The sequence below is a fragment of the Chiloscyllium plagiosum genome, unplaced genomic scaffold (assembly GCF_037043375.1).
Source record: "Chiloscyllium plagiosum isolate Xiang-an unplaced genomic scaffold, Cpla_swu_hap1 HiC_scaffold_42, whole genome shotgun sequence".
Taxonomy (NCBI): Eukaryota; Metazoa; Chordata; class Chondrichthyes; order Orectolobiformes; family Hemiscylliidae; genus Chiloscyllium; species Chiloscyllium plagiosum.
In genome coordinates this window covers 48635194-48651559 of record NW_028270180.1, presented here as the reverse complement: position 1 = coordinate 48651559, position 16366 = coordinate 48635194, and positions in this window count along the sequence as shown.

Genomic DNA, 16366 nt, shown 5'->3' with positions numbered 1-16366 from the left:
CTGATGGCAAAGACAAGAGCCCATGGCATCCAAGGAAATTTGGCAAATTGGATCCACAATGGGCTGAGTGGCAGGAAGCAGAGGGTGTTGGTTGAGATGTGCTTCTTTAACTGGAAGCTTGTGCCCAGTGGGATCTTGCAGAGGCCAGTATTGGGTCCTCACAGTTTCTAGGTTCATAGAAATAACTTTCACTTGAAAGTTGGAGGATTGATCAGTGAGTTCACGGATGATATGAAAACTAGTGTGATGGAAAACTGTGAAGAAGTTAGAATTAGACCATAGGAAGACAAACTTAATAAGGGAATACATGATGAACTATAGGGCCCTGGGAAGCACTGAAGATCAGAGGGACCATGTTGTACATGTCCACTAGTCACTTTAACACTGGGACACGCCTTTTCTTGTGAAGCACAGAGGTTGAGCTGGGAAGTTCTGACGGAACTGTCGAAAACATTGGCTCGGGGACAGCTAGCTTGTTGACTGCATTTCTGGAATTCACATTTAAGGAGGGATATGCTAGCACTCGAGACTTGGAAGGATGTTGTCTGAGCTGGAGAGTTTCAGTTATAAAGAGAGACTAGAAAGATTGGGTCATTTTACTTAGACCAGAGAGATTGAGAGGGGAGTCGCAGGTAGATAGGATAGTGAAGAAGGCATTTTGTATGTTTTCCCTTATTGGTCAGAGCATTGAATAAAGGAGTTTTGTGTGCAATTCTCCTCTGATTCATGTAGAAAGGATGTTGTGAAATTTGAAAAGGTTCAAGAAAGATTTACAAGGATGTTGCCAGGTTTGGAGGGTTTGAATTACAGCGATGGCTGAATAGGTTGGAGCTGTTTTCCCTGGAGTGTTGGAGGCTGAGGAGTGACCTTCCAGACGTTTATAAAATCATGGAGGCATGGATAGGGAAAATAGACAAGGTATTTTTCCCTGGGGTGTGGTAGTCCAGAACTAGAAGGCATAGGTTTAGGGTGAGAGGGGAAAGATTTACAAGGTCATAAGGTCCAACTTTTCATGCAACAGGCGGTGCGTGTATGCAAGAGGAAGTGCAGGCCAGTACGCGGATAGTAACATATAAAAGGTATCGGGAGCGGTAGAAGAAAACTCCACCACCACCACCTGATGAAGGAGCAGCGTTCCGAAAGTTAGTGGTTCCAATTAAACCTGTTGGACTATAACCTGGTGTTGTATGATTTTTAACTTGAATTGGAAGGAATGAGAGGGCCAAGTGCTGGTAAATGGGACTAGGTTAATTTCGGATATCTGGTCGGCATGGACGAGTTGGGCTGAAGGATCTGTTTCTGTGTTGTACATCTGTTTGACTCTATGACATCATTGAGATTTATAAAATAATGAGAGGTGTTGATTGGGAAGACAGTAAGGAAATATTCCCCTTGATAGAGGAAGTAGTTAAGACAAATGCTGTAAAGTCTGGAAGGCTGTGCAGCATTTGAAGGTAAGGGGCAGGAGACTTACGGGGAAGGTCAGTGAACAAGTCATAGAGCATGGAAACAGAGCTTTTGGTTCCCCCCAAGTCAATGCTAATCATAATCCCAAACAAAACTAGTCCCACCGCCTGCTCCTGGCCCATATCCCTCCAATTCTTTCCTGTTTGTCCAAATAGCTTTTAAACATTGGAATTGTACCCGCATCCATTAATTCCTCTGGAAGTTCATTCACACACGAACCACTCTCTGTGTTGAAAAAGTTGACCCTCATTTCCCTGATAAATCTTTCCCCTCTCACTTTAAAATATGTCCCCTAGTCCTGAAGTCTAGGGGGGAGTAAGCTCCCCAGTCCAAGGGGAAAATTTCCTCACTATCTACCTTATGAACACCTCTCATTATTTTATACATCTCAACCATGTCATCGAGTAGTAGAGACTTACAGCACAGTAACAATTCATTCGACCCAACTCGTCCTGCTGACCGGATATCCTAACTTACCCTAGTCCCATTTACCAGTACTTGGTCCATATCCCTCTAATCCCTTCCTCGTCAGAAACAAGCTCTGAAGTCTATCACCCGAGGGAAAATACATCTGACATTCACCTTATATATGCCCCTTATTATATTGTAAACCTCTGTAAGGTCGCCCCTCAACCTTCAAGTTCCTTTCCATATAACTCAAACTCTCTAGTCCTGGGAACATCTTGTAAATATTTTCTGAACAGTTTAACAATACCCCTCCTATAGCAGGGAGACCAGAATTGGACACAGTATTCTAGAAGAGGCCTGTACAACCTCAACATGATGTCCTAACTCCTACACTCATGGTCTGTGTAATGAAGGAAAAAGGCTTTCACCCAGAGGGTGTTGAAAATAACTGAATTCACTGCCGGAAGGGTATTGCAGACAGAATCTCTCAAATCATTGAAGAAGTATTCAGAAGTGCACTTGCAATGCAAAGGCATACAAGGTGATGGGTCTTGAAGGAGAACCATTGCTGGTGATTTTGAATCTGTAGTCTGTACTGTTTGCCCGAAACATTAATGTTCCTGCTCCTCGGAAGCTGCCTGAGTTGCTGGGCTTTTCCAGCACCGCTCTAATCTAGACGCTGGTTTCCAGCATCTGCAGTCCTTGTTTTTACCTGATATAAAGTGATGGGCCAAGGGCTGAGAAATGAAGTTACCATAGTTTGATGGTGATTTTTGACTGGCACAGAATCAATGGGCTGAAGGGACTGTAGACCGCTGCGATTCTAAAAAAACAGGACAATGAAGAGACTTTGATTGAGGTGTTGGCACTAACAATTGTCAATGCGGCAGTGCCACAAGATTGAGCTTTATTCAGACACACTGTCAGACCCGAATTTAAACTCTGTTCTCACTCTCTGCAGATGCTTCTGGACCTGCTATATTTCTTCAGCACTCAGCGTTTATTTTTGGCTACAGATAGGATCTGAAGCTGCAGAGGTGAAATCTAATGGTTTGGAAGATATGGGAAGGCAAAGCAGACACTTCCTGATTGAAAATGAAAACTCAAATATAGAATTGTGAGGCTGTTAATGTATATTTTGTTCCAAAAATCCAGACAACACAAGTTTCAGTACAACAGCAGATGCTTTATTATCGGAGTGCAGTGCAAAATTCTCCATGTCCCTGAAAGTAGTCGTGTGTCCACTTGTGGTGATACTTCTCATAAATCTCTGCTCTCCACACAAAGGCAGTACTTTTTATGGGAATAATACAAAAGGTCTCTCAGCCACATGGTTGATTGTCGTTACATTGTTTAAGATGGACAATTATCATTTTACAAGGCCCGGTGAATGTCGATGTCCTGCGATAACGAGTGAATGGATTAAAGTGACTGATTATCGGATTCTTCATGATCATGTGTCAATGGGAAGAGATTAAAAATGAAGGGTTTTGACTGTTTTCAACGGGGAATTCACATCCCTATGCTAATACGGAGAGGAAGCAAGATAATGTGAGCAGGAGGAAGTTTAACAGCGTTGCGGCCAAGGCTATCAGTCCCGGCTGGGGAGGACAAATACCTTTACCTGAGGCTGCAGAGGAATCCACATGTATGGCGGCAATGGATTACTTCTCTAAGATTCAGTTATCCTACTGAGATGTTCTGTCTATTCAGTAATTGATAATGTAGTCAGTCTGTTTCACAGTCGAGTGTTTAACTCTTGAGTGCCCAGTATGCCTTGAAAGAGAGTTAAAACATTGAACTGATCCCTTTTTGGCTTTATAACGTCCTCACCACAGTCAGTGACAGCAAACTCCTCCTGTCAGATATAAACCAGCCCCTCACTCACTGACACCAATCACCCCTTGTCGAATATAAACCACCCCACAGGCACAAATCTCCCCATGTCTGATTTCACCCAGCCCCACAGACAGTGACAACATTTTCCTCCAATCTGATATAAACCAGCCCCACAGTCACTGACACCAATCTCCCCCTGTCTGATATAAACCAGATCCACAGTCACTGACACCAATCTCCCCCTGTCTGATATAAACCAGACCCACAGTCACTGACACCAACCTCCCCCTGTCTGATATAAACCAGACACACAGTCCCTGACAACAATTTCTCCTTCTCTGATATAAACCAGACGCACAGTCCCTGACACCAATCTCCCCCTGTCTTATATAAACCAGCCCCACAGTCACTGACACCGATCTCCCCCTGTCTGACATAATCCAGCCTCACAGTCACTGACACCAATCACCTCCTGTCTGACGTAAACCAGTCCCACAGTCACTGACACCAATCTCCCCCTGTCTGACATAATCCAGCCTCACAGTCACTGACACCAATCACCTCCTGTCTGACGTAAACCATCCCCACAGTCACTGACAGCAATCTTCCCCTGTCTGATATAATCCAGCCCAATAGTCACTGACACCAATCACCTCCTGTCTGACATAAACCAGCCCCACACTCACTGACACCAATCTCCCCCTGTCTGATATAAACCAGCCCCACAGTCACTGACACAAATCTCCCCCCGTCTGATATAAACCAGCCCCACAGTCACTGACACCAATCTCCCCCTGTCTGATATAAACCAGACCCACATTCACTGACGCCAATCTCCTCCAGTCTGATATAAACCAGCCCCACAGTCACTGACGCCAAACTCGTCCTGTCTGACATAAACCAGCCACTTTTTCACTGACGCCAATCTCCCCCTGTCTGACATAAACCAGCCCCACAGTCACTGACACCAATCTCTGAATGTCTGATATAAACCAGCCCCACAGACACTAACACCAATCTCCCGCTGTCTGATATAAACCAGCTCACAATCACAATCACAATCACCCCTTGTCTGATGTAAACCAGACTCACAGTCACTGACACCAATCTCCCCCTGTCTGATATGAACCATGCCCACAGTCACTGCCACCAATTTCCTCCAGTCTGATATAAAGCAGCCCCACAGTCACTATCACCAATCTCTTCCTGTCTGATATAAACCAGACCCACAGTCCCTGACATCAATCTTCCCCTGTCTGATATAATCCAGCTCCACAGTCACTGACACCAATCTCCCCCTGTCTGATTTCAACCAGCCCCACAGTCAGTGACGACAATCTCCCCGTGTCTGATATAAACAAGACCCACAGTCCTTTACACCAATCTCCCCCGGTCTGATATAACGCAGCCCCACAGACACTGACGCCAATCTCCCCTTGTCTGATATTAACCAGCAGCACAGTTAGTGACGCCAATCTCTGCCTTTCTGATATGAAGCAACTAGGTAAAAACAAGGAATCTAGATGCTGAGACTAGAGACGAGATTAAAGTGGTGCTGGAAAAACACAGGTAGCGTTGATATAAACCAACTCCACAGTCACTGACACCAATCTCCCCCTGTCTGATATGTACCAGTCCATAGTCACTGACACCAATTTCCTCCTGTCTGATATAAACCAGTCCCATATCACTGACACCAATCTCCCCCTGTCTGATATGTACCAGTCCATAGTCACTGACACCAATTTCCTGCTGTCTGATATAAACCAGTCCCACATCACTGACACCAATCTCCCACTGCCTGATATAAACCAGACCCACAGTCCCTGACACCAATCTTCCCCTGTCTGATATAATCCAGCTCCACAGTCACTGACACCAATCTCCCCCTGTCTGATATAAACCAGCCCCACAGTCACTGACACAAATTTCCCCCTGTCTGATATAAACCAGCCCCACAGTCAGTGACGCCAATCTCCCCGTGTCTGATATAAACCAGACCCACAGTCCCTTACACCAATCTCCCCCTGTCTGATATAACCCAGCCCCACAGACACTGACGCCAATCTCCCCTTGTCTGATATAAACCAGCACCACAGTCAGTGACGCCAATCTCTGCCTTTCCGTTATGAACCAACTAGGTAAAAACAAGGACTCTAGATGCTGAGACTAGAGACGAGATTAAAGTGGTGCTGGAAAAACAGAGGTAGCGTTGATATAAACCAACTCCACAGTCCCTGACACCAATCTCCCCCTGTCTGATATTTACCAGTCCATAGTCACTGACACCAATTCCCTCCTGTCTGATAGAAACCAGTCCCACATCACTGACACCAATTTCCCCCTGTCTGATTTAAACCAGTCCCATATCACTGACACCAACCTCCCCCTGTCTGATATAAACCAGACCCACAGTCCCTGACACCAATCTCCCCCTGTCTGATATATACCAGTCCATAGTCACTGACACCAATTTCCTGCTGTCTGATATAAACCAGTCCCACAACACTGACACCAATCTCCCCCTGTCTGATTTAAACCAGGCCCACATCACTGACAACAACCTCGCCCTGTCTGATATAATCCAGCCCCACAGTCACTGACACCAATCTCCCCCGTCTGATATATAGCAGTCCATCGTCACTGACACCAATTTCCTCCTGTCTGATATAAACCAGTCCCACATCACTGACACCAATCTCCCGCTGTCTGATTTAAACCAGTCCCATATCACTGACACCAACCTCCCCCTGTCTTATATAAACCAGACCCACAGTCCCTGACACCAATCTACCCCTGTCTGATATATACCAGTCCATAGTCACTGACACCAATTTCCTGCTGTCTGATATAAACCAGTCCCACATCACTGACACCAATATCCCCCTGTCTGATATAAACCAGCCCCACAGTCACTGACCGCAATCTCCCCCTGTCTGACATAATCCAGCCTCACAGTCACTGACACCAATCACCTCCTGTCTGACGTAAACCAGCCCCACAGTCACTGACACCAATCTCCCCCTGTCTGATATAAACCAGCCCCACAGTCACTGACACCAATCGCCCCGTCTGATATAAACCAGCCGCACAGACACTGACACCTATCTCCCCCTGTCTGATATAAACCAGACCCACAGTCATTATCACCAATCTCTTCCTGTCTGATATAAACCAGATCCACAGTCCCTGACACGAATCTTCCCCTGTCTGATGTAATCCTGCTCCACAGTCACTGACACCAATCTCCCCCTGTCTGATATAAACCAGACACACAGTCACTGACACCAATCTCTCCTTGTCTGACATAAACCAGTCCCACAGTCACTGACACCAATCTCCCCCGTCTGATATAAACGAGCCCCACAGTCACTGACACGAATCACCCCCTGTCTGATATAAACCAGACCCACAGTCCCTGAGACCTATCTCCCCCTGTCTGATATAAACCAGCCCCACAGTCAGTGACGCCAATCTCCCCGTGTCTGATATAAACCAGACCCACAGTCCCTTACACCAATCTCCCCCGGTCTGATATAACCCAGCCCCACAGACACTGACGCCAATCTCCCCTTGTCTGATATAAACCAGCACCACAGTCAGTGGCGCCAATCTCTGCCTTTCTGATATGAACCAACTAGGTAAAAACTAGGACTCTAGATGCTGAGACTAGAGACGAGATTAAAGTGGTGCTGGAAAAACACAGGTAGCGTTGATATAAACCAACTCCACAGTCCCTGACACCAATCTCCCCCTGTCTGATATATACCAGTCCATAGTCACTGACACCAATTTCCTCCTGTCTAACGTAAACCAGTCCCACAGTCACAGACACCAATCTCCCCCTGTCTGATATAAACCAGCCCTACAGTCACTGACACCAATCGCCCCGTCTGATATAAACCAGACCCACAGTCACTGACACCAATCTCGCCCCGTCTGATATAAACCAGCCGCACAGACACTGACACCAATCTCCCCCTGTCTGATATAAAGCAGCCCCACAGTCACTATCACCAATCTCTTCCTCTCTGATATAATCCAACGCCACAGTCACTGACACCAATCTCCCCTTGTCTGATATAAACCAGTCCACAGTCACTGACACCAATCTCCCCCTGTCTGATATAAACCAGTCCAGTGTCACTGACACCAATCTCCCCCTGTCTGATATAAACCAGTCCACAGTCACTGACACCAATATCCCCTTGTCTGATATAAACCAGACGCACAGTCACTGACACCAATCACCTCCTGTCTGACGTAAACCAGTCCCACAGTCACTGACACCAATCTCCCCCTGTCTGATATAAACCAGCCCCACAGTCACTGACACCAATCGCCCCGTCTGATATAAACCAGCCCCACAGTCACTGACACCAATCGCCCCGTCTGATATAAACCAGCCGCACAGACACTGACACCAATCTCCCCCTGTCTGATATAAACCAGACCCACAGTCATTATCACCAATCTCTTCCTGTCTGATATAAACCAGATCCACAGTCCCTGACACGAATCTTCCCCTGTCTGATGTAATCCTGCTCCACAGTCACTGACACCAATCTCCCCCTGTCTGATATAAACCAGACCCACAGTCACTGACACCAATCTCTCCTTGTCTGACATAAACCAGTCCCACAGTCACTGACACCAATCTCCCCCGTCTGATATAAACGAGCCCCACAGTCACTGACACGAATCACCCCCTGTCTGATATAAACCAGACCCACAGTCCCTGAGACCTATCTCCCCCTGTCTGATATAAACCAGCCCCACAGTCAGTGACGCCAATCTCCCCGTGTCTGATATAAACCAGACCCACAGTCCCTTACACCAATCTCCCCCGGTCTGATATAACCCAGCCCCACAGACACTGACGCCAATCTCCCCTTGTCTGATATAAACCAGCACCACAGTCAGTGGCGCCAATCTCTGCCTTTCTGATATGAACCAACTAGGTAAAAACTAGGACTCTAGATGCTGAGACTAGAGACGAGATTAAAGTGGTGCTGGAAAAACACAGGGAGCGTTGATATAAACCAACTCCACAGTCCCTGACACCAATCTCCCCCTGTCTGATATATACCAGTCCATAGTCACTGACACCAATTTCCTCCTGTCTAACGTAAACCAGTCCCACAGTCACAGACACCAATCTCCCCCTGTCTGATATAAACCAGCCCTACAGTCACTGACACCAATCGCCCCGTCTGATATAAACCAGACCCACAGTCACTGACACCAATCTCGCCCCGTCTGATATAAACCAGCCGCACAGACACTGACACCAATCTCCCCCTGTCTGATATAAAGCAGCCCCACAGTCACTATCACCAATCTCTTCCTCTCTGATACAATCCAGCGCCACAGTCACTGACACCAATCTCCCCTTGTCTGATATAAACCAGTCCACAGTCACTGACACCAATCTCCCCCTGTCTGATATAAACCAGTCCAGTGTCACTGACACCAATCTCCCCCTGTCTGATATAAACCAGTCCACAGTCACTGACACCAATATCCCCTTGTCTGATATAAACCAGACGCACAGTCACTGACACCAATCACCTCCTGTCTGACGTAAACCAGTCCCACAGTCACTGACACCAATCTCCCCCTGTCTGATATAAACCAGCCCCACAGTCACTGACACCAATCGCCCCGTCTGATATAAACCAGATCCACAGTCACTGACACCAATCTCGCCCCGTCTGATATAAACCGGCCGCACAGACACTGACACCAATCTCCCCCTGTCTGATATAAAGCAGCCCCACAGTCGGTATCACCAATCTCTTCCTGTCTGATATAAACCAGACCCACAGTCTCTGACACCAATCTTCCCCTGTCTGATATAATCCAGCTCCACAGTCACTGACACCAATTTCCCCCTGTCTGATATAAACCAGCCCCACAGTCAGTGACGCCAATCTCCCCGTGTCTGATATAAACCAGACCCACAGTCACTGACACCAATCTCCCCTTGTCTGATATAAACCAGTCCACAGTCACTGACACCAATCTCCCCTGTCTGATATAAACCAGACGCACATCACTGACACCAATCACCTCCTGTCTGACGTAAACCAGTCCCACAGTCACTGACACCAATCACCCCCTGTCTGATATAAACCAGCCCCACAGTCACTGACACCAATCGCCCCGTCTGATATAAACCAGATCCACAGTCACTGACACCAATCTCGCCCCGTCTGATATAAACCGGCCGCACAGACACTGACACCAATCTCCCCCTGTCTGATATAAAGCAGCCCCACAGTCGGTATCACCAATCTCTTCCTGTCTGATATAAACCAGACCCACAGTCTCTGACACCAATCTTCCCCTGTCTGATATAATCCAGCTCCACAGTCACTGACACCAATTTCCCCCTGTCTGATATAAACCAGCCCCACAGTCAGTGACGCCAATCTCCCCGTGTCTGATATAAACCAGACCCACAGTCCCTTACACCAATCTCCCCCTGTCTGATATAACCCAGCCCCACAGATACTGACGCCAATCTCCCCTTGTCTGATATAAACCAGCACCACAGTCAGTGACGCCAATCTCTGCCTTTCTGATATGAACCAACTAGGTAAAAACAAGGACTCTAGATGCTGAGACTAGAGACGAGATTAAAGTGGTGCTGGAAAAACAAAGGTAGCGTTGATATAAACCAACTCCACAGTCCCTGACACCAATCTCCCCCTGTCTGATATATACCAGTCCATAGTCACTGACACCAATTTCCTCCTGTCTGATAGAAACCAGTCCCACATCACTGACACCAATTTCCCCCTGTATGATTTAAACCAGTCTCATATCACTGACACCAACCTCCCCCTGTCTGATATAAACCAGACCCACAGTCCCTGACACCAATCTCCCCCTGTCTGATATATACCAGTCCATAGTCACTGACACCAATTTCCTGCTGTCTGATATAAACCAGTCCCACATCACTGACACCAATCTCCCGCTGTCTGATTTAAACCAGTCCCACATCACTGACACCAATCTCCCGCTGTCTGATTTAAACCAGTCCCACATCACTGACAACAACCTCCCCCTGTCTGATATAATCCAGCCCCACAGTCACTGACACCAATCTCCCCCGTCTGATATATACCAGCCCACAGTCACTGACACCAATCTCCCCTGTCTGATATAAACCAGACGCACATCACTGACACCAATCACCTCCTGTCTAACGTAAACCAGTCCCACAGTCACAGACACCAATCTCCCCCTGTCTGATATAAACCAGCCCTACAGTCACTGACACCAATCGCCCCGTCTGATATAAACCAGACCCACAGTCACTGACACCAATCTCGCCCCGTCTGATATAAACCAGCCGCACAGACACTGACACCAATCTCCCCCTGTCTGATATAAAGCAGCCCCACAGTCACTATCACCAATCTCTTCCTCTCTGATATAATCCAGCGCCACAGTCACTGTCACCAATCTCCCCTTGTCTGATATAAACCAGTCCACAGTCACTGACACCAATCTCCCCCTGTCTGATATAAACCAGTCCAGTGTCACTGACACCAATCTCCCCCTGTCTGATATAAACCAGTCCACAGTCACTGACACCAATATCCCCTTGTCTGATATAAACCAGACGCACAGTCACTGACACCAATCACCTCCTGTCTGACGTAAACCAGTCCCACAGTCACTGACACCAATCTCCCCCTGTCTGATATAAACCAGCCCCACAGTCACTGACACCAATCGCCCCGTCTGATATAAACCAGATCCACAGTCACTGACACCAATCTCGCCCCGTCTGATATAAACCGGCCGCACAGACACTGACACCAATCTCCCCCTGTCTGATATAAAGCAGCCCCACAGTCGGTATCACCAATCTCTTCCTGTCTGATATTCACCAGACCCACAGTCTCTGACACCAATCTTCCCCTGTCTGATATAATCCAGCTCCACAGTCACTGACACCAATTTCCCCCTGTCTGATATAAACCAGCCCCACAGTCAGTAACGCCAATCTCCCCGTGTCTGATATAAACCAGACCCACAGTCACTGACACCAATCTCCCCTTGTCTGATATAAACCAGTCCACAGTCACTGACACCAATCTCCCCTGTCTGATATAAACCAGACGCACATCACTGACACCAATCACCTCCTGTCTGACGTAAACCAGTCCCACAGTCACTGACACCAATCACCCCCTGTCTGATATAAACCAGCCCCACAGTCACTGACACCAATCGCCCCGTCTGATATAAACCAGATCCACAGTCACTGACACCAATCTCGCCCCGTCTGATATAAACCGGCCGCACAGACACTGACACCAATCTCCCCCTGTCTGATATAAAGCAGCCCCACAGTCGGTATCACCAATCTCTTCCTGTCTGATATAAACCAGACCCACAGTCTCTGACACCAATCTTCCCCTGTCTGATATAATCCAGCTCCACAGTCACTGACACCAATTTCCCCCTGTCTGATATAAACCAGCCCCACAGTCAGTGACGCCAATCTCCCCGTGTCTGATATAAACCAGACCCACAGTCCCTTACACCAATCTCCCCCTGTCTGATATAACCCAGCCCCACAGATACTGACGCCAATCTCCCCTTGTCTGATATAAACCAGCACCACAGTCAGTGACGCCAATCTCTGCCTTTCTGATATGAACCAACTAGGTAAAAACAAGGACTCTAGATGCTGAGACTAGAGACGAGATTAAAGTGGTGCTGGAAAAACAAAGGTAGCGTTGATATAAACCAACTCCACAGTCCCTGACACCAATCTCCCCCTGTCTGATATATACCAGTCCATAGTCACTGACACCAATTTCCTCCTGTCTGATAGAAACCAGTCCCACATCACTGACACCAATTTCCCCCTGTATGATTTAAACCAGTCTCATATCACTGACACCAACCTCCCCCTGTCTGATATAAACCAGACCCACAGTCCCTGACACCAATCTCCCCCTGTCTGATATATACCAGTCCATAGTCACTGACACCAATTTCCTGCTGTCTGATATAAACCAGTCCCACATCACTGACACCAATCTCCCGCTGTCTGATTTAAACCAGTCCCACATCACTGACACCAATCTCCCGCTGTCTGATTTAAACCAGTCCCACATCACTGACAACAACCTCCCCCTGTCTGATATAATCCAGCCCCACAGTCACTGACACCAATCTCCCCCGTCTGATATATACCAGCCCACAGTCACTGACACCAATCTCCCCTGTCTGATATAAACCAGACGCACATCACTGACACCAATCACCTCCTGTCTAACGTAAACCAGTCCCACAGTCACAGACACCAATCTCCCCCTGTCTGATATAAACCAGCCCTACAGTCACTGACACCAATCGCCCCGTCTGATATAAACCAGACCCACAGTCACTGACACCAATCTCGCCCCGTCTGATATAAACCAGCCGCACAGACACTGACACCAATCTCCCCCTGTCTGATATAAAGCAGCCCCACAGTCACTATCACCAATCTCTTCCTCTCTGATATAATCCAGCGCCACAGTCACTGTCACCAATCTCCCCTTGTCTGATATAAACCAGTCCACAGTCACTGACACCAATCTCCCCCTGTCTGATATAAACCAGTCCAGTGTCACTGACACCAATCTCCCCCTGTCTGATATAAACCAGTCCACAGTCACTGACACCAATATCCCCTTGTCTGATATAAACCAGACGCACAGTCACTGACACCAATCACCTCCTGTCTGACGTAAACCAGTCCCACAGTCACTGACACCAATCTCCCCCTGTCTGATATAAACCAGCCCCACAGTCACTGACACCAATCGCCCCGTCTGATATAAACCAGATCCACAGTCACTGACACCAATCTCGCCCCGTCTGATATAAACCGGCCGCACAGACACTGACACCAATCTCCCCCTGTCTGATATAAAGCAGCCCCACAGTCGGTATCACCAATCTCTTCCTGTCTGATATTCACCAGACCCACAGTCTCTGACACCAATCTTCCCCTGTCTGATATAATCCAGCTCCACAGTCACTGACACCAATTTCCCCCTGTCTGATATAAACCAGCCCCACAGTCAGTAACGCCAATCTCCCCGTGTCTGATATAAACCAGACCCACAGTCACTGACACCAATCTCCCCTTGTCTGATATAAACCAGTCCACAGTCACTGACACCAATCTCCCCTGTCTGATATAAACCAGACGCACATCACTGACACCAATCACCTCCTGTCTGACGTAAACCAGTCCCACAGTCACTGACACCAATCACCCCCTGTCTGATATAAACCAGCCCCACAGTCACTGACACCAATCGCCCCGTCTGATATAAACCAGATCCACAGTCACTGACACCAATCTCGCCCCGTCTGATATAAACCGGCCGCACAGACACTGACACCAATCTCCCCCTGTCTGATATAAAGCAGCCCCACAGTCGGTATCACCAATCTCTTCCTGTCTGATATAAACCAGACCCACAGTCTCTGACACCAATCTTCCCCTGTCTGATATAATCCAGCTCCACAGTCACTGACACCAATTTCCCCCTGTCTGATATAAACCAGCCCCACAGTCAGTGACGCCAATCTCCCCGTGTCTGATATAAACCAGACCCACAGTCCCTTACACCAATCTCCCCCTGTCTGATATAACCCAGCCCCACAGATACTGACGCCAATCTCGCCTTGTCTGATATAAACCAGCACCACAGTCAGTGACGCCAATCTCTGCCTTTCTGATATGAACCAACTAGGTAAAAACAAGGACTCTAGATGCTGAGACTAGAGACGAGATTAAAGTGGTGCTGGAAAAACAAAGGTAGCGTTGATATAAACCAACTCCACAGTCCCTGACACCAATCTCCCCCTGTCTGATATATACCAGTCCATCGTCACTGACACCAATTTCCTCCTGTCTGATAGAAACCAGTCCCACATCACTGACACCAATCTCCCCCTGTCTGATTTAAACCAGTACCACATCACTGACAACAACACCCTGTCTGATATAATCCAGCCCCACAGTCACAACAACAATCTCCCCCGTCTGATATATACCAGCCCACAGTCACTGACACCAATCTCCCCCGTCTGATATAAACCAGACCCACAGTTAATTACACCAATCTACCCCTGTCTGATATAAACAAGACCCACAGGCCCTAACACCAATCACCCCCCGTCTGATATAAACCAGCTCAACAGTCCCTGACACCAATCACCCCCCGTCTGATATCAACCAGCTCCACAGACACTGACACCAATTTCCTCCTGTCTGATATGAACCAGTCCCACATCACTGACACCAATCTCCCCCTGTCTGATATAAACCAGCCCCACAGTCACTGACACCAATTTCCCCCGTCTGGCATAAACCAGCCCCACAGTCACAGACACCAATCTCACCCTGTCTGATATAATCCAGCTCCACAGTCACTGACACCAATCTCCACCTGCCTGATCTCAAACAGCTCCACAGTCACTGACACCAATCTCCCTCTGCCTGATATAATCCAGCCTCAGATTCACTAACACCATTGTCCCCCTGTCTGATATAAACCAGCCCCACAGTCACTGAAGCCAATCTCCTCCTGTCTGATATAAACCAGCCCACAGTTACTGACACCAATCTCCCCCTGTCTGATATAATCCAGCCCCACAGTCACTGACACCAATCTCCCCTTGTCTGATATAAACCAGACCCACCGTCCCTGACACAAAGCTCCCCCTGTCTGATATCAACCAGCTCCACAGTCACTGACACCAATCTCCCCCTGTCTGATATAATCCAGCCCGACTGTCACTGACGCCAATCTCCCCTTCTCTGATATAAACCAGACCCACAGTCCCTGACACCAAGCTCCCCCTGTCTGATATCAACCAGCTTCACAGTCACTGATACCAATCTCCCTCTGTCTGCATAATCCAGCCCCACAGTCACTGACACCATTCTCCCCCTTGTCTGATATAAACCAGCCCCACATTCACTGACATTAATCTCCCCCTGTCTGATATACACTAGTCCCACAGTCACTGACACCAATCTCCCCTTGTCTGATATAAACCAGTCCCATAGTCACTGACACCAATCTCCTCCAGTCTGATATGAACCAGCCCCATAGTCACTGACACCACTCTCCCCTTGTCTGATATAAACCAGACCCACAGTCCCTGACACCAATCTCCCCCTGTCAAATATAAAACAGTCCCACAGTCCCTTCCACCAATCTCCCCCTGTCTGATATAACCCAGCCCCACAGACACTGACGCCAATCTCCCCTTGTCTGATATAAACCAGCACCACAGTCAGTGACGCCAATCTCTGCCTTTCTGATATGAACCAACTAGGTAAAAACAATGACTCTAGATGTTGAGACTAGAGACGAGATTAAAGTGGTGCTGGAAAAACACAGGTAGCGTTGATATAAACCAACTCCACAGTCCCTGACACCAATCTCCCCCTGTCTGATATATACCAGTCCATAGTCACTGACACCAATTTCCTGCTGTCTGATATAAACCAGTCCCACATCACCTTCACCAATCTCCCGCTGTCTGATTTAAACCAGTCCCATATCACTGACACCAACCTCCCCCTGTCTTATATAAACCAGACCCACAGTCC